A 25,128-nucleotide genomic window follows, 5' to 3' on the forward strand; every position below is an offset into this window, starting at 1 on the left:
TTTTAATCAAAGGGCATCAAGCAGAGGATTTGTGAGAATTAGAAGCTCTTCTTCCTGCAGATACACAACTTACCCTTTTGAAAAGGGTATAACTCTCTCTCAAAACATAAAAAAATAATTAAAAAAAATTAAGGGGCACCTGGGTGGCTCAGTCGGTTAAGCATCTGACTAAGGCTCAGGTCATGATCTCGTGGTTCACAAGTTCAAGCCCTGTGTCCAGCTCTGTGCTGACGACTCAGAGCCTGGAGCCTGCTTCAAATTCTGTGTCTCTTTCTCTCTCTGCCCCTCCCCCACTCTGTTTCTCTCTTTCTCAAAAATAAATAAAACATTAAACAAATAAAGATATGATCTTATTTTGAAGGAAGCTGTGTGCTGTAGGAGTATACCATTATCTTAGTCCTAATTTGAGTTTAGGACAGAATAGGCTAGGTTCAAGTGTTTGTTTATTTTGTGGAGTCTCTAGGCCACCAGCACACAGCCAGGCATGGACCTCAAACTCACCAGCCATGAGATCATGACCTGAGCTGAAATCAAGAGTCGAATGCTTAACTGACTGAGCCACCCAAGCACCTCCAGAACAGGCTGGGTTTAGAGCCAATGGGACAGAGAATGGGAGCAATGCACAGACTTACGGGGGTGAAGAATGCAAGTTAAATCAGTGAAGACATTTATGGTTGCAAGTGACAGAAAACTGGCTTTAAAAAGGCAAAACCTTTTGGGTTCTGTAGCCAAAAAGTCCAGGGAGAGGCTTCGCTTCAGTCTCAGCTGGATCCACGTACTTGATTTCATCTGGACCACTCTCCTACTCCATCTCTCAGTTCTGCCTTCGCTTGTTCTGCTTTTACTCTCAGGTGGCCTACTTCTACCTGGTGGCCTCCCAGTTTCAAGATGGAGCGGAAAAGAAGGCCTCTCTTCTGCTTTTACTCCAGCAAAAATTTTAAGAATGTGTACATTTCTGAACCAACAGTGAAGGCCAAGAATAGGTGACTGATGGGTAGCTCTTTGTCACATGTCCAACGCTGGCTCTGGAGGTGGAGTTAACCCCATCTAAACAACAGAGAATAGCTAGGAAGTGTTTCTGCAAGGAAAAGTGCAGCACTGCCATCAGATGGGTGAGTAAAATTTGGTAGGTAAGGAACAGATGGCTACTGCTGCTATCTGTGCATTAGAATTGAATTAATTTTCACTTGGATTTTTTTTCACTTTCATCAGAACTTGTATAAAAATACGGTGTGATTTCTTGCCAATTCTCAGTATGATCAACCGGTCTTTTACTATCATCATGTGAAGGCCATACTCACCATCAAAATTAAGAATTCTGCAACTCCTCTTCATTCACTGCTTGCTGCTCATTCTTTTTGTGTCTTTCATCTGGCTTGGTCCTTTGGTGAAATTACAGGAAATAGGTATCATTTGGGGGAGTACCATGGCAAATGGGTTTGCTTTTCTATAGGATTATGTTCTAAAGAAAACTTGTAAAATTTTATTTTTCTCTCCAGTCTACTTTAGAAAGCATATTGCAAAAAATTTTAGTGCATTAAAATTAAAAACAAACAAGGAGCTCTGCCATGCTCTTACTGTTAGCAATTATGTAATGTGGGGGAATTTTAGGAATTTCTGGATGGTAATAATAGATTACTCTTGAGATTCAGTTTAATTTTAACATCCCATAAAACAATTATGTACAACATACACAGAATGATGGCAGTTACATAATGTACAACATAAGAGTGATTTTGAAAAAAAAAAAGCCAACTGAGACACCCAAATACGCTGTACCTTACAAAGTGCCTGGTTATATAATTGATACATAATATTTGCTGGGTGACCGTGTAATCTAAGCATGTTAGATGTTTCTCTGTGACATCATTCTGGTGATGTTGCCGTATATTAAAATATTTTTAAAAATTTTACCGTTTTTTCCAGCTTTATTGAAGTATACTTGATAAAAATTGCATATATTTAAGGTAGTGAATGATTTTTAAAAGTTATTGAGATATAATTGATATATAACTCTGTATAAGTTTAAGATATGTAGTATGTTGATGTGACACATTTATATATTGCAACATGATTTACCACTGGACTGTTAGCTAACACCTCTATCTAACATGCCATATAATTATCATTTTTTGGTGTGTGGCAAGAACATTTAATAGCTACTCTCTTAGCAGTTTTCAAGTATATAATACAGTACTGTTAACTATAATCACAATATGTGCATTAGATTTCTAGGACATCATCTCTTAACTGGTAATACATTCTACTCTCTGCTTCTATGAATTTGGCTTTTTTTAGATTCCATATATAATTGATATCATACAGTATTTGTTTTTCTCTGACTTATTTCCCCTGGTATAATGCCCTCAAGCTCCATCCATGTTGTCACAAATGATAGGAATTCCTTCGTTTTCATGGATGAATAATATTCCTGTGTGTGTGTGTGTGTGTGTGTGTGTGTGTGTGTGTGTGTATGACATCTCCCTTATTCATTCATCCATTGATAGCCACTAGGTTGTTTCCATATCTTGGCTATTGTGAATAATGCTACAATAAACATGGGAGTGCACATAGCTCTTTAATATCCTGTTTTCATTTCCTTTGGATATATACCCAAAAGTAGAATTGCTGGATCATATGGCAGTTGTATTTTTAATTTTTTTGAGGAAACTCTATACTGTTTTCCATAGTGGCTGAACCAATTTGAATTCCTATAAATAGTATATAAGGGCTTCCTTCCTTCCACAACCTTGCCAATCAATACTTGTCATCTCTCGTCTTTTTGATGATAGTCATTCTAATAGGTATGAGGTGATATCATATTATGATGTTGATTTGCATTTCTCTGATGATTAGTAATGTTAGCACCTTTTCATGCAACTGTTGGTCATTTGGATGTCTTTTTTGGAAAAAAAATCTGTTTCTTGTCCCCAGTTGTTAGACTTTTTTTTTTTTTTTTTTTTGCTATTTGTATGAAAATTTTTTTAGGTGTATTTATTTTGGGAGAGACAGAGAGAAAGAATCTCAAGCAGACTGTGGGGAACCCAACGCAGGGCTTGAACCCATGAACCGTGAGATCATGACCTCAGCCAATATCAAGCGTTGGACTGAGCCACCCAGGCACCCCCTGAGTTGTATGAAATTTTAATATATTTTATATAGTGACCCTGATCTGAGATGTTTCACAAAATTTTCTCCCTTTTGGCATGTTGCCTTTTGTTTGTTTGCTTTTTCTTTTGCTCTGCAGAAGATTTTTAGTTTGATACAGTACCCGTTGTTTTTTGCTTTTGTTGCTTGTGCTTCTAATGTCACATCTAAGAAATACCACTGCCAAGTCCAATGTCAGGATTTTTTTCTGTGTTTTCTTTTAGGAATTTGGTAGTATCCGGTCTTATGTTTATGTCTTCAATCCATTTTCAATTAATTTTTGTGAGTGGTATAAGAAAGGGGTTGAATTTCATTTTCCTGCATTTGGTTATCAAGTTTCCCCAACACCATTTGTTGAAGAGACTATCCTTTCCCCATTAAGTTTCTTGATATCCTTGTCAAATATTTTGACTGTAAATGCAGGGTTTTTTTTCTGGGTTCTTGATTCTGTTACATTTGTCTATTTTTTATTAGAACCATACTGTTTTGATTACTGTAGCTTTGTAATATAATTTGAAATCTGGAAGTGTGATGCCTCTAGCTTTTTCTTTCTCATGATTGGTTTGGCTATTCAGGGTCTTCTGTGGTTTCTTAAGAGTTTGAGGATTATTTTTCTGTTTTTATAAAAATGCTTATTGGAATTTTGATAGGGATTTCATTGACTGTATAGAAGGCTTGAAAGAGTATGGACATTTTAACAGTATTTTCTGATCCATGAACATGGAATTTTTTTCTTTTTTTTTTTTTTAAATTTTTTTTTTTTTCAACGTTTATTTATTTTTGGGACAGAGAGAGACAGAGCATGAACGGGGGAGGGACAGAGAGAGAGGGAGACACAGAATCGGAAACAGGCTCCAGGCTCTGAGCCATCAGCCCAGAGCCTGACGCGGGGCTCGAACTCACGGACCGTGAGATCGTGACCTGGCTGAAGTCGGACGCTTAACCGACTGCGCCACCCAGGCGCCCCACGTGGAATTTTTTTCTATTTGTTTTTGTATTCTTCAATTTTTTTCATCAAAATTTCATAATATTCATTGAACAAATCTTTCACTTCCTTGATTAAATTTATTTCTGGGGCGCCTGGGTGGCTCAGTCTGTTGAGTGTCTGACCTCGGCTCAGGTCATGATCTCACAGTTCGTGAGTTTGAGTCCTGCGTCGGGCTCTGTGCTGACAATTCAGAGCCTGGAGCCCGTTTCAGATTCTGTGTCTCCCTCTCTTTCTGCCCCATCCCCCTCTTGTACTCTGTCTCTCTTTCAAAAATAAATAAACATTAAAAAAATTTATTACTGAGTATTTTATTGTTTTGATGTTATTAGAATGGGATAGTTTTCTTTAATAACAAAACATCTGAAAAAGTAATAGCTTACAGAATTGCAACTGACTTTTAGATGCTAATTTCACATCTTGTGAACTTACTGAACTTGCTTGTTATCTTTTTTTTAAATTTTGTTTATTTTGAGAGTGAGAAAGAGAGGAAGAGAGAGAGAGTAAGCAGTGGAGGGGCAGAGAGAGAGAATCCCAAGCAGGCTCTGTGCTGACAGCATGATCTCATGACCTGAGTTGAAACCAAGAGTCGGATGCTAACTGATTAAGCCATCCAGGTGCCCCCTAGCTGATTATTTCTAATGTTTTTGTTGTTGTTGTTGAGTCTTTAGAGTTTTCTATACATAAGATTAAGTCATCTGTAAATAACAACAATATTACTATTGCCTTTCTAATTTGGAAAGTTGTAGCTTTAGCTGACTTCCAGTACTGTGTTGAATGAAAGTGTTGAGTTGGTACTGTTTGTCATCTTCCTGATCTTAGAGTTGGTACCCTTTGTCATCTTCCTGAGGGTAAGAGTTGGTACCCTTTGTCATCTTCTTGATCTTAGAGAAAAAGCTTTCAGTCTTTCACTGTTGAATATGATGTTAGCTGTGGGCTTGTCATATATGACCTTTATTACGTTGAAGTATGTTGCTTCTACGCCCAGTTTGTTGATCACTTTTATCATAAAAGGACATTGTGTTTTGTCAAATGCTTTTTCTTTTTTTTTTTTAATTTTTTTTTTTTAACATTTATTTATTTTTGAGACAGAGAGAGACAGAGCATGAATGGGGGAGGGTCAGAGAGAGAGGGAGACACAGAATCTGAAACAGGCCCTGGGCTCTGAGCTGTCAGCACAGAGCCCGACGCGGGGCTCGAACTCACAGACTGTGAGATCATGACCCAAGCTGAAGTCGGACGCTCAACCGACTGAGCCACCCAGGCGCCCCTCAAATGCTTTTTCTACATATTTTCAGGTGATTGTAAGATTTTTATATTTCTATCAATGTAGTGTAACATATTTATTGCTTTGTATGTGTTGAACCATCTTTGCACCCCAGGGATAAATCCCACTTGGTCATGGTGTATGATCTTTTTATTTATTTTTTTTTAATTTATTTTTTTAAGAGACAGCGAGTGTGACTGGAGATGGGCAGAGAGAGGAGAGAGAATTCCCAGCAGGGTCTGCATTGGCAGTGCAAAACTGATTGCAGGGCTTGAACCCACAAACTGTGAGATCATGACCTGAGCGGAAGTCGAGAGACAGACACTTAATTGACTAAGCCACCCAGGCGCCCCTGTAACTCTTTTTTTTTTTTTTTAATTTTTTTTTAACGTTTTATTTATTTTTGAGACAGGGAGAGACAGAGCATGAACAGGGGAGGGTCAGAGAGAGGGAGACACAGAATCTGAAACGGGCTCCAGGCTCTGAGCTGTCAGCACAGAGCCCGACATGGGGCTCGAACTCACGGACCGCCAGATCATGACCTGAGCCGAAGTCTGCCGCTTAACCAACTGAGCCACCCAGGCGCCCCGCCCCATAACTCTTTAAATGTGTTGTTGAATAGATTGCTTATATTGTTGAGAACTTTTGTATCTACATTTATCAGGGATATTAGTCTATAGTTTTCTTTTTTGTAGTGTCCTTATCTGGCTTTGATATCAGGTTCATGCTGGCCCCATAAAATGAGTTTGAAGTATTCCCTTATTTTTTATGTTTTGAAAAGAGTTTGACAGTGATTGCTGTTTTAATTTTTCTTTAAATGTTTGGTAGAATTTGTCAGTGAAGCCATCCAGTCTTCAGGTTTTCTTTATCGGGAGGTTTTTGATTACTGTTTTAATCTCCTTATTGGCTATCGGTCTGTTCAGATTTTTTAATCATTATTTAATCTTGGTAAATTGTCTTTTTTAAGAATTTATTTCACTGTTGACATTTAATTCTTCATAGTAATTGCTTATAATCTTTCGTATTTTCGTAGTATCAGGTGTAATGTCTCCTCTTTTCTGATTTTTTTGACCTTTTTTTCTCAGTAGGTAAAGAAAGGTCTGTCAATTTTATCTTTTTGAAAAAACTTAGTTTTGTTGATACCGTTTTTTCTGGTCTCTTGGGCATTTATTTTTGCTCTGATCTTAGTTATTTCCTTCCTTCTGCTTACTTTGGGCTTAGTTTTTCTTTTTCTCCTTCCTTGTGGTGTAAAGTTAGGTTGTTTGAGATCTTTCTATTTTCTTAATATATGCGTTTATTGCTATAAGCTTCTTTCACAGAACTACTTTTGTAGCATCCCCTAGGTTTGGTATGTTGTTTCTCTTTTCGATTGTTTTGAGATGTTTTGTATTTTTCTTTGATTTTTCCATTGACCTGCTGGTTGTTCAACACTATGCAGTTTAATTTCCACATACCTGTAGGTTTTCCAGCTTTCTTGTCATTGAGTTCTAGTTTCATACCATTGAAGTCAGAAAAAGACACTTGGTATGATTTCAGTCTTTAAATTTGCTAAGACTTGTTTTGTAGCCCATCATATGATCTACTCTGGAGAATGTTCTGTATGTGCTTGAGACGAATGCCTATTTTACTTCTGTTGGATAGAATGTTCTATAAATGTCAATTAGGTCCATTTGTCTAATGTATGGTTCAAGTCCAACATTTCCTTGTTGATTTCCTATCAAGATGATTTATCTGTTGAAAGCGGGTATTGAAGTATTCTATTAATGTATCGTCTGTTTTTCCCTTCAGATGTGTTAGTATTTGCTTAATATATTCTTGTGCTGCAATGTTGAATATGTAAATATCTACAATTGTTACATCTTCTTAATTGACTCTTTTATCATTATATATTGACCTTTTATGTTCCTCTTTTTTTTTTTTTTTTGACATTTTTGGCTTATAGTCTGTTTTTTCTGATGTAAGTATATAGCTACCTCTGCTTTCTTTCGATTTCCACTTGAATGAACTATCTTTTTCTATGCCTTCGCTCTGAGTTTATATGAGCTGAAGTGAGTCTCTAATAGGAAGCATTTAGTTGAGTCTGTTTTAATTTTTTTTAACATTTATTTTCCAGAGACAGAGAGAGAGTGCAAGCAGGGGAGGGGCAGAGAGAGAGGGAGACACAGATTCCAAAGCAGGCTCCACGCTCTGAGCCGTCAGTGCAGAGCCCGATGCAGGGCTCAAACCCACGAACTGTGAGATCATGACCTGAGCTGAAGTCACACGCTTAACTGACTGAGCCACCCAGGTGCCCCTAGTTGAGTCTATTTTTTAAATATATCCAGTCACTCTATGCATTAGGTAAATTTAATCCATTTACATTTAAAGTTATTGACATAAGGCCTTACTAATGCCACCTTGTTAATTATTTTCTGGATATTTTGTATTCCCCCACTGTTTCTGTGTACCTTTGTAAATGGTGAATTTTCCATGGTGGTATGCTCTGTTTTACCTTTATCTTTTGTGCCTCTACTCTAAAATTGTGCTTTGTGGTTACTGTGAGTCTTACATAAGAACAGCCCATTTAAAGCTGATAACTTTTATCATCTACAAAGTTATCACCTTTTTACTCCATTTGACTTTTTTGATGTCGTTATTTACCTCTTCTTATCCTGTGTGTTAGTTATAATTATAGTAACTATAATTATTTTTAATATTCTTTTCCTTTGACCTTTATACTATACTATACTGTGTACTATACTATACTAAAAAGTATTCTAACTTTGACTGTATATTTACCTTCACCAGTATTGGATACTTTTGTATGTTTTTATGACCTTGGTTAACATTTTCTTACTCAGCCTGAAGGACTCCTTTCAGCATTTCTGTAAGGCAAGTCTAGTGGTGATGAGCTCCCTCAACTTTTGTTTGCCTAGGAAAGTCTTTATTTCTCCTTTATGTCTGGACGATAACTATGCGAGAGAGGGTATTTTTTTTCTTTCAACACTTGGGATGTGTCATTCCTCTGTCCCCTGGATGTCTGATTTTTCTCCCCAGGTTTGTGAACTTCTCAGCTGTTACTTCTTTAGATGAACTGTGTGTCCCCTTCTCCCTCTCATCTCCATCTGGGCCCCATTTATTCTAATGTTTGTTCTTTAATGGTGTCCCATAGATCACAGAGGATTTCTTCATTCTTTTCCCACTCTTCTTGTCCTCTAACTGGGTTATTTCAAAATCCTTATCCTCTAACTCACTTATTCTATCTTCCATTTGCTCTACTGCTGGTGTTTTGTATTGTGTTTTTCATTTTATTCATCACGTCCTTCAGCTTCAGAATTTCTGCTTGATTCTTTTTTTTTTCTTCTATCTCATTGGTAAATATCTCCTTTTGATACTGTATTTTTTTTCATGATTTTGTCTTTCTGAGTTTTCTCGTTTTTGAGTTTCTTGAGAAAAGTTATTTGGAATTCTTTCTCAGCTAGAATGCAAAATCCATGCCTTTGAGTTTGGTTATTAAGGAATTATCTTTTGGTAATGACAGGTGTCCTTGATTCTTTCTTTTTTCTTTGATTTTAACAATTTAATTTATGTTATATATATATTTAAGTATAACTAACATACAGTGTTATATTAGTTTCAGGTGTTCAATATAAGGATTCAAAATTCTATGTATTATGTAGTGCTCATCATAAGTATTCTTAATTCCCTTTACCTATTTCACCCATTACCTCTCCCACCTTCTCTCTGGCAACCACCAATTTGTTCTTTACATTTAAGAGTCTGTTTTTTTGTTGTCTCTTTTTTTGTTTCTTAAATTCTGCATGAGTGAAATCATATGGTATTTGCCTTTCTCTGACTGACTTATCTCACTTAGCATTATACTCTATGTCTACCCATGTTGCTGCAAGTGGCAAGATTTCTTTTTTTATGGCTGAGTAATACTCCATTGTGTATATAAACCACATCTTTAATTTTTTTTTAACATTTATTTGTTTTTGAGACAGACCGCATGAGTGGGACAGGACTAGAAAGAGGGAGACAAAGATCTGAAACAGGCTGTGCATAGTGAGCACAGACATGGGGCCTGAACTCACGAACCGGGAGATCATGACCTGAGCTGAAATTAAGAGTTGGCCACTTAACCACTGTGCCACCCAGGCACCCCTATACCACATCTTTTTTTTATCCATCATCTATTGATGGACACTTGAGTTGCTTCTATATCTTAGCAATTGAAAGCAGTGCTGCAATAAACACAGGGGTGCACATATCACTTCAAATTAGTGTATTTGTTTTTTGGGGTAAATACCTAGTAGTGGAGTTACTGAATAATATAGTAATTCTATTTTTAAGTTTTTGAGAAACCTCCACAGTGGCTATACCAGTGTGCATCCCCACCAACAGTGCACAAGGGCTCCTTTTTCTCCACATCGTCATCAACACTTGATATTTCTTGTCTTTTTCTTATTCTAGCCATTCTGACAGGTGTATTGTGGTCGTGATTTACATTTCCCCAATGTGAGTGATGTTGAGTATCTTTTTATGTGTCTGTTGGCTACCTGTATGTCTTCTTTGGAAAAATGTCTAATCAGATTCTCTGCCCATTTTTAAATCAGACTGTTTGGTTTTGGGGTGTTGAGTTGTATAAGTTCTTTATGTATTTTGGATATTAACCCCTCAACATATATATCATTTGCAATGTCTTCTATTCAGTAGGTTGTCTTCTGGTTTTGTTTATCATTTCCTTTGCTGTGCAGAAGCTTTTTATTTTGGTGTAGTCCTATTTGTTTATTTTTGCTTTTGTTTCCCTTGTCAGGAGACATATCTAGAAAAATGTTTCTACAGCTGAAGTCAAAGAGATTACTGCCTATGTTTTCTTCTAGAAATTTTATGGTTTCAGGTCTCATATATAGGTCTTTAATCCATTTAGAGTTTATTTTCATGTGTGGTATAAGAAAGTGGTCCAATTTCAATCTTTTGCATGTAGCTGTCCAGTTTTCCCAACTTCATTTGTTGAAGAAACTACCTTTTCAGCATTTAATATTTTTGCCTTCTTTGTCTTAGATTAATTGACCATAAAAGTTTGGGTTTACTTCTGGGCTCAATATTCCGTTCCATCGATCTAGATGTCTATTTTTGTGCCAGCAACATACCGTTCTGGTTACTAAGGTTTGTAGTATATCTTGAAATCTGTCATTGTGATATTTCTAGTTCTTCTTTTTCAAGATTGCTTTGCTTATTCAGGATCTTTTGTGGTTCCATACAAATTTGAGTATTATTGTTTTAGTTCTGTGAAAATGCTGCTGGTATTTTGATAGGGATTGCATTAAATCTATGGATTGCTTTCACTAGTATGGACATTTTAACGATATTTGTTATCCCAGTCTATGACCATGGAATATCTTTCCGTTTGTTTGTGTCATCTTCAGTTTCTTTCATCAGTGTTTTATAGCTTTCAGAGTACAGGTCTTTCACTTCCTTAAGTTCATTCCTACATATTTTGTTATTTTAGGTGCAATTGTAAATGGGATTGTTTTAATTTCCTTCTACTTCATTATTAGTGTATAGAAATGCAACAGACTTCTGTATATTAATTTTGTATCCTGCAATGTTACTGAATTCATTGATGAATTCTAGCAGTTACTTTGTGGAGTCTTTAGGGTTTTCTGTATGTACTATCATGTTACCTGCAAATAGTTACAGCTTTACTTCTTTCTTGCCAATTTGGATGCCTTTTTCCCCACTTTTTCATGTCTGATTATTGTGGCTAAAACTTCCAGTACTATGTTGAATAAGAATGGTGAACATGATTGTCCTTGTCTTGTTCCTTAGACCTTAGAGGAAAAGCTCTGTTTTTCACCATTGAGTATGATTTTAGCTGTGGGTTTTTCATATATGGCCTTTATTATGCTGAAGTGTTATCATGTATGTTGTATTTTGTCAAATGCTTTTTCTGTGTCTATTGAAATGATCATATGGTTTTTATGTGTGTATCACATTGATTTATAACTATTAAATCATGCTTGCATCCTTGGAAAAAAATCCCACTTGATCATGGTGAATGACTTTTTAAATGTATTTTTCAATTTGGTTAGTCAATATTTTATGAGGATTTTTGCATTTAGGTTCATCGGAAATATTGGCCTGTAGTTTTCTTTCTTTCTTTCTTTTTTGTAGTGTATTTATCTGATTTTGCTATCAAGGTAATGCTGACTTCATAGAATGAATTTGGAAGCTCCTTCCTCTTCAATTTTTTGGAATAGTTTAAGAAGAATAGGTATTAACTCTTCTTTAAATGTTTAATAGAATTTACTTGTGAAGTCATTTGGTTCTGGATCTTTATTTGCTGGGAATTTTTGAGTACTGATTCAGCTGCATTGCTTTCAAATTTTCCATTTCTTCTTGATTCAGTTTTGGAAGGTTATGTATTTCTAGGAGTTTATCCATTTCTTTTAGGTTTTCCAATTTGTTGACATATAATTTTTAAATAATTTATTACAATCCTTTGTATTTCTGTGGTGTCAGTTCTTATTTCTCCTCTTTCAGTTCTGATTTTATTTGAGTCCCCCCCAAATTTTTAAATGAATCCTGCTAAACGTTTATCAGTTTAATCTTTTCAAAGAACCATCTTCTGGGTTCATTGATCTGTTCTATTGTTTTTAAGTCTCTATTTCATTTATTTCTACTCTAATTTTTATTATTTCCTTCCTTCTACTGGCTTTGGGCTTTGTCTGTTTGTTTCTAGCTCCTTAGGTGTAAAATTAGGCTATTTATTTGAGATTTTTCTTTCTTCTTGTGGTAAGCCTATGTTGTTATAATCTTCCCTCTTGGAACAGCTTTTGCTGCATCCCCAAGCACCTGGTCATTGTGTTTTCATTTCCATTTTTTAAATTTGCTTCTTATTTTTTATTTTTAGAGAGAGAGAGTTGCACGTGCAAGTTGGGGAGAGGGACAGAGGAAGAGAGAGAGAATCCCAAGCAGGCTCCACGCTCAGTGGAGAGCCCAACATGGGGCTCAATTCCATGACCCTGGGATCATGACCTGAGCTGAAATCAAGAGTCGGATGCTCAACTGACTGAGCCACCCAGGCGCCCCTTTGTTTTCTTGGTAAACCCAGTCATTGTTTAGTAGCATGGAATTTAACATCCATATATTTGTGTTCTTTCCAGATTTTTTTCTTGTGGTTGATTTCTAATTCCATACAGTTGTGGCTGGAAAATATGCATGACATGATTTCAGTCTTTCTGCATTTGTTGGACTTGTTTTGTGGCCTAACATGAGATCTATTCTGGAGAGTGTTCCATGTGTATTTGAAAAGAATATATATTCTGTTTTAGAATGGAATGTTCTGAATATAACTGTTGGACCCATCAAGTCCAATGTATCCTTCAAAGTCAGAGCTTCGTGGTTGATTTTCTTTTTGGATGAGCTAGACGTTGATGTAAACCGTGTGGTAAAAACCCTGCTGTTATTGTATTACCATTAATTTCTTCCTTTTTGTCTCTTAATAGTTGCTAGGGATTTAGGTTCTCCCATGTTGAGTGATTGTTACAGTCTTTGTTTTAAAATCTGTTTTGTCTGGGGGCGCCTGGGTGGCTCAGTCGGTTAAGCGTCCGACTTCGGCTCAGGTCACGATCCCGCGGTCCGCGAGTTCGAGCCCCGTGTCGGGCTCTGGGCTGATGGCTCAGAGCCTGGAGCCTGCTTCTGATTCTGTGTTCCCCTCTCTCTCTGCCCCTCCCCCATTCATGCTGTGTCTCTCTCTGTCTCAAAAATAAATAAATGTTAAAAAATAAATAAATAAAATCTGTTTTGTCTGATACAAGAATTACTACCCAGTTTTTTTTTTTTTTTTCCATTTGCATGGAATATTTTTCTATCTCTTCACTTTCAGTCTGCATGTGTCTTTAGGTCTGAAATGAGTTTCTTGTAAGCAGCATATAGATGGGTCTTGCTTTTTTATCCATTTGGTCCATCCCATATCTTTTGATTGAAGCTTTTAGTCTGTTTACATTCAAAATTATTATTAGTAGATATGTACTTATTGCCATTTTAGTACTGGTTTTACATTTGTCTCCTCTGGTCATTTGATGACTTTCTTTAGTGATATGCTTGGATTCCTTGGATATTTTTGCATATCTATTATAGGTTTTTGATTTGTGGTTACCATTAGGTTTATACACATATGCATACATATATGCATACAACCTATGCAAATAACAGTCTATATTACATTGATAGTCACTTAAGTTTGAACCCATTCTAAAAGCACTAAATTTTTACAACCTCCCCCATGTTTTATGTCTATGATCTCATACTTTATATCCTTTTTTTTGTGAATCCCTTGACCAATTTTTATAGACACTTGATTTTACTGCTTTTGTGCTTAATTTCCATACTGGTTTTTATAAGTAATTGATCTACTTTTATTATGTTTTAGGTAACTGTGAAATTTTTTCCCCATAATTTTCTTACTTTTGATTATGGGATTGTTTCTATCCGAAGAATTTTCTTTAATGTTTCTTATATGGTTGGTTTAATGGTGATAAATTCCTTTAACTTTTTGTCTGGGAAGCTCTCTATCTCTCCTTCTATTCTAAATGATAGCTCTGTTATATAGAGTATTCTTGGTTGTAGGTATTTTCCTTTCAGCACTTTGAATATTTCATAAAATTCCCTTCTGGCCTGCAAAGTGTTTGCTGAAAAATCAGCTGCTAGCCTTATGGGGTTTCCTTTGTATGTAACTGTTTTCTTTTGCTGCTTTAAAAATTCTCTTTATCACCACTTTTTACCATTTCTATTGTTCTGTGTCTTGGTGTAGACCTCCATAGGTTGATTTGATGGGGGTTGTCTGTGCAAGTTTTTTGATTTCTTCATGTTACTTATAGTTTTGTGTTGGTTCTGTAGTTTCGTGTTTTGTTTCTGAAGTAGCAGATACCCCTTTAGATATTTGCCAGCTCTCTTCTGTTGGGGTATTTTGTTCAGTGATGCTGTTATTATGCGGGTTTTTCTCTGCCTTTGGATATACCTTTTCCACTCTTCTTACTCCCTCTGGTGGCAGAATTCTCAAGCCTTTATGTTTTCTCTGATTCTTACAACTCACCAGGCTGACTACTGGACACCTCTTTTTGGTATTCCAAAAGTGGTACTGTAGCTCAAGTTTTAATATCTCCTTTACCCAAAGATCCCAGAATATGGCACTCCCAGAGGCTTGTGGGTGAACTTACTGCTGAGCTAGTCTTTAATGCCCTTTGATATTCTCTTCCTTCCTCCCAATCATGGAGGCCCCATATCAGTCCTCTGGTGTTGTTGGAGAGAAAGGGTTTCTTCAATTGCATCCCACACCACACCACTGAGGTAGCCAGGCATTCACTCACCACTCTCCTCCTCCTCTGTGGGAGAGATTGCTGCCACCTGCTGGTTCAGCCTCATGCAGTATTGTTTTGGAGGTGGGGATAGGGGAGGTTCTTATCCCTCTGCTACTACAAACTCTTTTTTTGTTTGTTTGTTCTAATGAGGTGCTGGGATCTCTCCTTGGGTAGGATGAACTTTGGATTTTTTTCTTTCAGCCATGGTTACCTGCCCAGGTTAGTGCTCTCTAGTTTTTTTCCCAACCACAGCCAGAGGAATTGGGGCAGGTTTGCTGCCTCACTGGTTCTACCCTGTACCAAGGGCAGAGTGGTGAGAGAGACTCCTCTTGGGTATGTTGCTATAACCCACAGCTCCTACCAAGGTGTTTTTGTTTGTGCATGGATGTCTAATTCTTTGTTGAAAAGGGGGGATGAAAAGGAAGAGCATCTTATGCTTCTGTGATGTTGACATGAGCATTATAATGTAATGTTTTTATATCATATACACTGTGAAATAATTACCATAATCAAGCTAGTTAACATATCCATCACCTCATATAATTAACACTTTTTTGTGACAATTAGGATTTACTGTTCACAAATTTCTAGTATACAAGACAGTGTCATTAACTATAGTCATTATGCAGTACATTTGCTCTCCAGAACTTTTTCATACTGCCTAAAACTTTGTAACCTTTGACTAATATCTCGCCATTTTCCCCTTACTCCTAGCCCATGGCAACTACTATTCTATTAAAGAACAAAAAGTCAACTAAATAAATTTGAAGATCTAATTGGTTTTATTAAGGGATTCATGAATCAGGCAGCACCCCATCTAGCAGGTGGAGGGGGCTCTGAGAAGTTGTACAGAATGGAAGGTTTTTATAGGAAGGAGGGTGAGGCAAGAAGTTATTAGGAAAAAGAAAAAAGATTGTTTCAGGCAAGGTCACTTTCCCTTTGGGGAAGAGCAGGGAGTCTTATGCAGATTATCTCCTCTTCCTTTGGGGGTTAGAGAGGGCCCATGTGACAGATTACCTCATTGGTATTGGTTAGAAAATTCCTGACTGACTGGTGAAGACTACATTGCTGAGGGAGGATGAAACTGTGATTAATTTAGGTATTAAGCCTCTGTTTGGTGATTTGGCCTAGCATAAGTGACCCCATTTATGCCTGTGATTTTCTTTTTGACAATACTATCTGCTTCTATGATTTTGACTCTCTTGGATTCCACATGTAAGTGATACCATACAGTATTTGTCTTTATGTGTCTGACTTATTTCACTTAGCATAATGACCTCCAGGTTCATCAACGTTGTCGCAAATGCCAGAATTTTTTCATATTTTAAGGCTGAATGGTACTCCAGTGTGTGTGTGTGTGTGTGTGTGTGTGTGTGTGTGTGTGTGCGCGCGCGCTCGCGCGCGTGTGTGGTCACATTTTTTAACCCATTCACTTGTCACTGAACCCTTAGGTTGTTTCCATATGTTGGCTATTATGAATAATGTTGCAATGAACATGGGGGTATAGTTTTTTCTTTGAGATCCTGATTTTATTTCCTTTGGATATGAACACAAAAGAGATTGCTCAATCATATGAGAGTTCTATTTTTTAATTTTTTGAGGAGCCTCCATACTGCTTTCCATAGCAGCTGTATCCAGTTTACATTCTCACCAACAATGTACAAGAGTTCCTATTTCTCCATATTCCCATATCCTCAACTTAAATATCCAAATATCATGTACCTTACACAGTCCAGGTATATAACTGGCACTTAACATTTGAATGACCATGTACGCAAAGGAGTGTTGTTAAATCTATCACTCTGTGAAGTTGTTATGGTGATGTTGGTATATTTTATGACATTAAAACATTTTCTTCTTAAAAAACAACCTGCAGAACCAGTGCTGCGTTTTTTAGGATACTTTATTTTCACCCCTAGAGGGAGCTCCAGCCTCCTCCAGAAGTCTCATCCGTACTCTTCCAGGGTTTTTTTATTCTACACCTCAAGAGAAGGACTGAAGAATTTGTTAAGGGCAAAAACATTTACTGAACATGTTTCTAGATGTGTGGATTTCTGTCTTGATCATACAGCCATAGAAAGACTAGTTCAGAGCTATTGATCTTTGGAGCTGCCCCTCTTAGGGAGGCCTAGATTTAGCCACCCATTTCACATATTATTTTAAAGATAGCCAGGTGCTGGGCACAGTTCCAGGGATTTGAATACAGCAGAAGACCAGTGCATAGGAGATCACTATCATCTGAAGAACACACCCTGGTGCATTTTACCTTTTCTGTCGAAATACAAGTCCAACCTCAGTGAACTTGCCAAGTCCGTAGCTTCTGAGTCTCGGGGAGTCTAGGTCTCTACCACCCTGACAAGAGTGGATTTGTAAGTATAAATTGCCATTGTGTTAACAAGAGACCAACATCTCCCCACCACTACCAATTTTCCCTGAACAATGCTGAATGTCCCAGGTGTGGGAAGGTGGCCAAACAAGCCCATCATGTAGGTCAGATCATTGGTTAGCCTTGTCGGAGAATTTGTTTCCCAAAGGGACAAACCACTAGCTGGGATCCATTAAATTCTTTCCTCTTGGTCTGTTGGTGGTGGGGAGATACTAGTTCAAGTGAAGTCAATGCCTCAAGGAAGTAAAAACTTTCAATAAGCAGGAATGTAAAGGGATGATCATATTAATAGTACCTACATCATATGACAGCTGAAGTATTAACTGAGATAAGAGATACAAAATATTTAGCATAGTGTTAAAATATATGGCTCTTACTTTTCATATGTCACAGCAAAGGAAACGGAGTGTATTAGAGTTCTCCAGAGAAACAGAACCGGTAGTGTGTGTGTGTGTGTGTGTGTGTGTGTGTGTGTGTGTGTGTATGTGTGTATGGAGGGGAGGTAGGAGGTATTATCACAAGGACTTGGCTTATATGGTTATGGAAGCTGAGAAGTCCCATGATCTGCTCTTTGGAGCCCCATGAAAGCCAGAGGTACAGTTCCAGACCAAGTGCAGGAGTAGACCATTGTCAGCTAGAAAATAGAGAGAGTGAATTCTTTCTTACTCCACATTGGGGGGAACAATCTGCTTTACTTCATTTACCAATTCAAATATTAGTCTCATCCAGAAGCACAGACACATCCAGAATAATGTTTAACCAATTATCTCGGTACCACATGGCCCAGCCAACTTGACACGTAAAATTAACCACTACTGAAACTGAGAGCTCAAATAACCTGCCCATGAATAAGATAACAGGTGGTGGGACTGGGGTTTGAGCTCAAGTTTCTAAATCGAAGTAGCTTTCTGGGAATGGGTGGAATGAGAGATGGGTGGAGTCACTGAGGTAGGTCAGGATTAAAATGTTTAGAGGTCATCTATAACAAGATTTATACCTTTGGTTGTGGAGATTCTTAATCCTTTAAGGAGAAATTTGACTACTGGAAACGGCCTATAGCCATGTGTGATCCATTTTGGAGAAGAGATGTTTTATGGAAAAATCAAAAGGAAAACTAAATTAGTTCTTTTTTTGGTGTACTTTTGAAATTTGTTTTGAAGATCATCTCAGCTTGGGAAGGGATTCTATACAGTGTGTTATTGGAAATATGTGCTGTATCCCAAGGTACTACTTTGAAGGCCAGCATTCACTTAGCCTTCACTTGGTTGTGCTTATAGATGTGTGTCTATATTCATTTACTGAACACTTAATATGTTGAGATTCAATGATGAGTAAGATACAGTCTCTCCTCATGAAGTTTGTGATCTATCTGGGGAATAGGTATGTAAATAGTGAATTTTATTACATTGAGATTAGTGTTATAATAAAACTCCTTCAAGCCATAAAATCCTTTGTATAATATTTAACATCAATCTGAATTTCTGGGGGCACAAGTCAAGGTATAACTATACATGAATGAATACATTTATAAATCATTTCAAAAAATTCACTGTGCCTGGGAGCATAAGGCCTGCCAAGGGAAGTGACATTTGAAGAAAATCTCAAAGTAGCCTAGTGAAGATGTATACCAGAGACAAGGGTGTATTCAATAAATGTTTCTTAAATGAACCATTGACCTAAGGATGTGCTGGTCTTTCTTAATACCTGTATATATAGTGCATGTAAAAGTTGACCTATTTAAATTATGCCAACTCAGGTAAAAAAAAAAAAAAAAAAGTCCTTTTGAAGCTTGATTATAAAGTAGGCACAGGGGCACCTGGGTGCCTCAGTCAAGCATCTGACTCTTGATTTTGGCTCAGGTAATGATCACAGGGTCCTGGGATCAAGCACCCAAGTCGGACTCTGTGCTGTGCATGGAGCCTGCTCTGGATTCATTCATTCTCTCCCTCCTCCCCTCCTTCCTTCTCTCTCTGTCTCCCTCCCTCCCCTTCCTTCCCTCTCCCTCCTTCCCTCTGCCCCTCTCCTCTACTTGCACTCTTTTCCTCTCTTTCTAAGAAAGATAATCAAGCAGGCACAGTTGGCTAACTGAATGCAGCATACACTACCAAATATAGGCCAAACAGAGTTCTATTGCTTGTACTCAAACTTTGACGGTTAAGATCAGGGGCCAGTAGCCTTGGTTTCATATCCCCAGCCATTACATAAGTCATCTCTAAAGACTTCTTAGTATTAGGCCAGAAATGTAAGAGACTTAACGCATTCCTAGGTTACATCCTCAGTATTTGCTCAAGATTAACTGCCCTTTGGTGTTCTTGTCTGAGTATTTTCATGCCCTTCCTCATGAAGTCACAGAACGGGACTAAAATGCGAGCTGGACCACTCTTTTCCTCATTTTCACCTCGTTAAGTTTGGGCATCATTCTAGCAGCCATAGTAGCTCCTGTTCTGACTTAGCTCCAGTGGAGCCCGACAGTTTCTCCAGCGGGGTCTATGGGCCAGCTGTGTCAGCAACACCCGGAGCGTCACCTGCTGACCGTGCAGATTCCTGACTTCACTCAAACCAACTAGATACAAACTTTTGTAGGTGAGGCCTGGAATGTACGGTTTTAATAAGCACCCCAGGTGATTATGATTCTTGTGTACATTAAATCTAAAATAATTTAAGAAAGATAAAAAAGAATCTTAGACTTCACTTCTGTAGTTTCTGGTTTTCTTGGGAGACAGCCAGCTATATATCCTAGGGGCTGCCCTTTACGTGTGCCGTCTCCTCACATGACAACCCTATGACATGAATATTATTAACCTTGTTTTATAAATGACAAGATTGGTTACAACAGGTTGAGTGTTCTTAAAACTCACATGTAGCTTAAGGCCTTTAGGACTGGAGGGTCTAATTTGAGGGATGTGAAATGATTGAAATGACTTGCCTTCAGAGGAAGGGCATGACTAAAATTCTTGGGGTGCCAGGGACTGTGGCATTTCCAGTGCTTGAGGATGTCCAGACTGCCAGCTCTTGAGAGATGGTATTTAAAAAAAATTTTTTTTTAAGGTTTATTTATCTCGAGAGAGACAGCGAGTAAGGGAGGGGCAGAGAGAGAGAGAGAGGATCCCAAGCAGGGTCCAGCTGTTAGCGCAGAGCCCAACTTGGGGCTTGATCCTATGAACATGAGATCATGACCTGAGCCAAAACCAAGAGTTGGACGCTTAACCAACTGAGCCACGCAGGTGCCCCGAGAGATGGTATTTTTGTTTTTAAAGTTCTATTTATTTAAGTAATCTCCACACACCCAACATAGGGTTTGAACTCACAACCTTGAGATCAAGAGTCGCATGCTCTTGCGATGGAGTCAGCCAGATGCTCCTACGTGTGTTTGTTTTTTAACTTTTCCTCCCCCGCCATACAAAGCATTACACATTTATAGGAAAAATTAAAACACTATAGAATATGAGTTGGAAAATGAAAGTCAAGTGTTTAAAAGCTAAATAAAATATGGCACATTTCTATAGAATTTATGTAGCCATTAAGAAGATTGAGGTAAAGATACATGTATTAACATAGGAAGAGCTTTAAGGCACATAAGGTAAAACAAGTATCAGAACAATACTATAATATTCCACATGTGTTTAAACAACAAAAAAGCTGCATGTGCATATGTGTACATGCACGTATGTAAGGTATGTAAGTGTATAGATAGAAAGTAGAAGGAAAAGTTGCTAATCAGGCTATCACAGGGGAGTGGAAATAAGAGGAATAAAATGGGATTTTCATGTTTTTCCTGTTTGCTTTTCTTTTTTAAAATAAACTTTATTTTTTAGAGAAGTTTTGGGTTCACCGCTAAATTGAATGTAAAATTCAGAGACTTCCCCACATACCTCAGTCGCTGTCAGCGCAGAGCCCAGATGTGGGGCTCGAACTCACAAACCATGAGATCATGACCTGAGCTGAAGTCAACAGTCCAACGCTTACCCAACTGAATGACCCAGGTGTCCTGCTTCCCTTCATTATTAACATCCCCTACCAGGTGGTACCTTTGTTACACTTGATGAGCCTACATTGACACATGCTTATCACCCAGAGTCTAAAGTCCACAACAGGGTTTATTCTTGATGTTGTACATTCTGGGGTTTAGATGAATATATAATGACCTGCACCTACCATTATGGTATCATACAGAGCAGTTTATCCTAAAAATCCTCTGCATTGATTTTTCTTAAGTAACGAGACTGACTTTAAAATGTCTTTCGAGGTACCTGAGTGGCTTAGTCAGTTGAGGGTCTGACTCTTGATTTCAGCTCAGGTCATGATCATGGGATTGAACCCTGAGTTGGGCTATGAGTTGAGCATGGAGCTTGCTTGGGATTCTCTCTCTCTCCTTCTGCCCATCTCCCCTGATTGCTCTCTCTCGCTCTTGCTCTCTCACAAATAAAATTTAAAAAAAATTTCTTTCTACCTGTCGCAGCTGTTCTTCCCCTTTTCCTAGTTTTCTTCATTCTTTGGATTGAGTATTTCTTATGTTTCTATTTTATCCCTTTTATCAGTTTGTTGACAATTACTCTTTATTGTGTTATTTCAGTGACTACTATTGGTTCTGCATTATACATCTTTAATAATGCACAGCCTGCTGTCCACAAGTATTTTGCTTCTTCAAGTGTAGTAGAACTTTACAACTATATACAGTTATATGCAACTTTCCTGGCCTTTGTACTATTATCATCAGATACTTCTGTGTTATAAACTGCAGAACATGTTGTTTCATCTAAACAGTCAATTATATTTTAAAGCGATTTAAATAGTGAGAAATGTCTTTATATTTACCTACATAGCACTATTTCCATAGCTCTTCTTTCCTCTGTGTAGATTCACATTCCATCCATATTACTTTCGTTCTATCTAAAGGTCTTTAACATTTCTTATAGTGCAAGTTAGCTGGTGAATAATTATTTCAGCTTTTGTTTGTCTAAAAAGTCATTATTCATCTTCATGTTTGAAATATATGTTTGTTAGCTGTAGGATTCTAGGGTGATAGTTATTATTTTTTAAAGACTTTAACACTGAGAGGGAAGTACAGAGAGTTCCTATATGACTTTTTCTCCTGAACACGCAGTCTCCTCCAACGATTGATATCCTTTATTAGGATGACACACTTTTTACTTTGGATGAACCTACATTGATTCATCATAATTATCTAAAGCCCATAGTCTACCAAGAGGTTCGCTCTTGGTTTTGTACATTCTACAAGTTTGGACAAATATATAATAATATATCTGTGTGTCATTATACTATCACACAGAGCATGTTCAGTGCTCTAAAAGTCCTCTGTGCTCTGCCTCTTCTATCCGTCACTCTCTCATCCCCTGAAACCATTGATATTTTTATTGACCCCATAGTGTTGCCTTTTCCAAAATGTCACATAATTGGAGTCATACAGTATATAGCCTTTTCATATTGGTTTCTTTCACTTAGTGATCTACATTTGAGTTTCCTCCATGTCTTGCCTCTGTGCTCTATCTTTTCTCTAGCATTTAAACATATGGGAAGTATTAACTATTATAATGTCCCTTACTACTAATTCCATATATTATTAGTGGGTTTATTTCCATTGATTGGTTTTTCTCCTTATCATAGGTTATGTTTTCCTGCTTCTTTACATTCCTGGAATATTTTATTGGATGTCAAACATTGACAATTGTACCTTGTAGGGTGGGTGGATATTTTTGTATTCCTACAAATATTCTTGAGATTTTTTTAATGCAGTTAAGCTACTTGGAAACCATTTAATCATAAAGTGATTAAAATCATAAAACTAAAAGCTTTAATTTAAAATTTTGTTAGGTGACACCAGAGCAGTATTTAGTGTAAGGCAAACTGTGCCCCACTATTGAAACAAAACTCTTTGGAGTAGCTACCCAATATCCTATGAGTTATATTCTCTATTCTGGCTGATAAGAACAGGAAATATTATTTGATCCTGTTTGAATTCCAAGTGTGCTCCTGATAATTCCTTCATGTTTGTTTTTTTACCTGGTCTGGGTAGTTTATTTCCATATATGTACTGATCAGGACTCAAGAGACATTGTCTGTAGCTCTCCCAAGCTTGCTCTCTGCAGCTCATTCATCTCTGTCCTCTGTCCTCTGAACTCTAGCCACCTTGTCCTCTCTGGACTCCTAACTTCATCTCTTCATCTCAGAAAGTTTGATAAATTCTACTTGGGTTTCCTTTCCATGCTGTGCAACCTGGAAACTCTCCAGGTGGAAAGTCACAGTAATTGTAGGGAGCATCTCCTTTGTTTTGATTTCTCAAGGAGCATCACTGATGTCCGATATCTTGAAACCCATTGTTTCATATATTAGTTTGTTTTTTAAGTTATTTCAGGTGGGAGAATAAATCTAGTTCCTGTTACTCCATTTTAGCTAGACACAGAAATTTCTCAACTGTGGTGCTTCTGAGACTTTTAATCCTAAAATATTGGTGGCCTTGGGTTAGGATGGGCTGAACACAAATAATTAATCATGGTTTCATTTCCAAAGAAGAGGAAGAACTTCATAGATAAGCATAAAGTTACCGAGAATGGGAATATCACAGCAATTTGTCCGTTAGGTATTGGTCTTCTCTGTTTGATGATGGCAGTTCTATGGACCAAGATAAAACCACTTTTACTTATGGCCTCACTGTTAGATGGTCTACATCAGAGAAAAGAAATATGTAGGGAGATGTGTCCTCTAAGTTTGGGCCAGGTAGGTGTATGCAACATCACACTTTACCCTCTCTGGAGCCACTTGTGTGGAATAATAATTATTCATGACAATGGTAACTAGTAGTTTTTGAGTACTTGCATAGAAACTCTATGCTGCACAATCTCAGTAAGTTGATATTTTATTCTCACTTTCTAACTGAGAGAAATAAAGTTCAGATAAAATAACACACCCAATGTCTTTCAGCTATTGAAAGTTATAGTTGGGATTTAAACCCAGATCAGTTTGATTCTGAAGCCAAAACATTTATATTCTATGCTATGCTAAAGGAACTCCAGCCAGCCACTCAGTAATCTCTTGAGAAGATCCCAAGGGACCAATAATTTGAGTTTCTTTATATCTCCATCCACATTTAGCAAAGCCTCTTGAAGAGAAAGATAGAGAGCTGTCATCAACCAGTATTGACCTTGAATGAATCCTGGGTAAGAGAAAATAGGGGACTTGATAAAACTCTCCTATATCATGAACTCATTTGGAGGTCCAGGGTACTACCTGAATTTTACCCTTTGAAATCTAGACTCAAGTTAAACAGAGATTGACAGGTTTCCCCTAGAAGGAATCTCATGTTCAAACCCAACAAGAGAGTTGGTCGTGATGTTATCATGTTACTCTACTTTAGCAAGTTCTTTGAAGATAAATTCAAGAAAGTTGAATTATTATCATCTTGGGTAAGTATGAGTTCTACGGTTCTGTTTATGAAGCTAGGATTCAATTTAATTCAACAAACATTTATTAAATGAGTTGTCTATGCCAGGCAGTGTCTTAGACTGGAAAATCAAAAAAGGAATCAAACGTAGACCCTACCATAGAGGAAATCAAAGTCTAGTTTGGGACATGGATGCATAAACAGATAATTATGAGAGCGTGGACAAAGTACAACAAAAACCAAAAACACATACACAGAGGGCCATGAGGCCTCAGAAGAGAGGCCAGTGGTCCCTGCCTGGGGATGGGAATGCCCATCCAGAACTCTTCATCCTCTTTTAGTTGTTTCATGAGCAGCGTTCAGAGTTTCAAGATCTTTAATATTACGCTAGACTACAGCATGCATGTGGTAGTCATGCCATTTGTTGTTCTTGGGATTCTGAATGTGATTCTAGAGTCACAATGCTAGGAATACACTGAAGGGAGAGTGGAGATTCCAAGTGATGTTAGGCATTGCTCTGCCTTTGATGTGCTCTGAGACTTGAATGTGTTAGTGGATCTTTTGGCTTTCATCAGGTGTCAGTTTTGGGGTGCACTTTAA

At 37.5% G+C, this 25,128-nt stretch overlaps 1 long non-coding RNA gene across 2 annotated transcripts in view; it reads right to left on the minus strand.

The window, feature by feature from the left end:
* LOC122211273 overlaps window positions 1–24,908 on the minus strand; it is a 34,648-nt gene extending 9,740 nt beyond the window's left edge. The window contains exons 1-3 of one of the 2 annotated variants that reach the window (XR_006198584.1): window positions 24,782–24,908; window positions 23,693–23,759; window positions 1,302–1,382 (exon numbers count right to left, since the gene is read on the minus strand). This is a non-coding gene — a long non-coding RNA (uncharacterized LOC122211273). Of the gene's footprint in view, window positions 1–1,301; window positions 1,383–23,566; window positions 23,760–24,781 lie in introns of those variants that run through there. The other variant, XR_006198583.1, reaches the window with a different exon arrangement.
* Window positions 24,909–25,128: the final 220 nt, after the last annotated feature.

This window comes from Panthera leo, chromosome F2, assembly GCF_018350215.1.
Source record: "Panthera leo isolate Ple1 chromosome F2, P.leo_Ple1_pat1.1, whole genome shotgun sequence".
In the NCBI taxonomy this organism is placed as follows: domain Eukaryota; kingdom Metazoa; phylum Chordata; class Mammalia; order Carnivora; family Felidae; genus Panthera; species Panthera leo.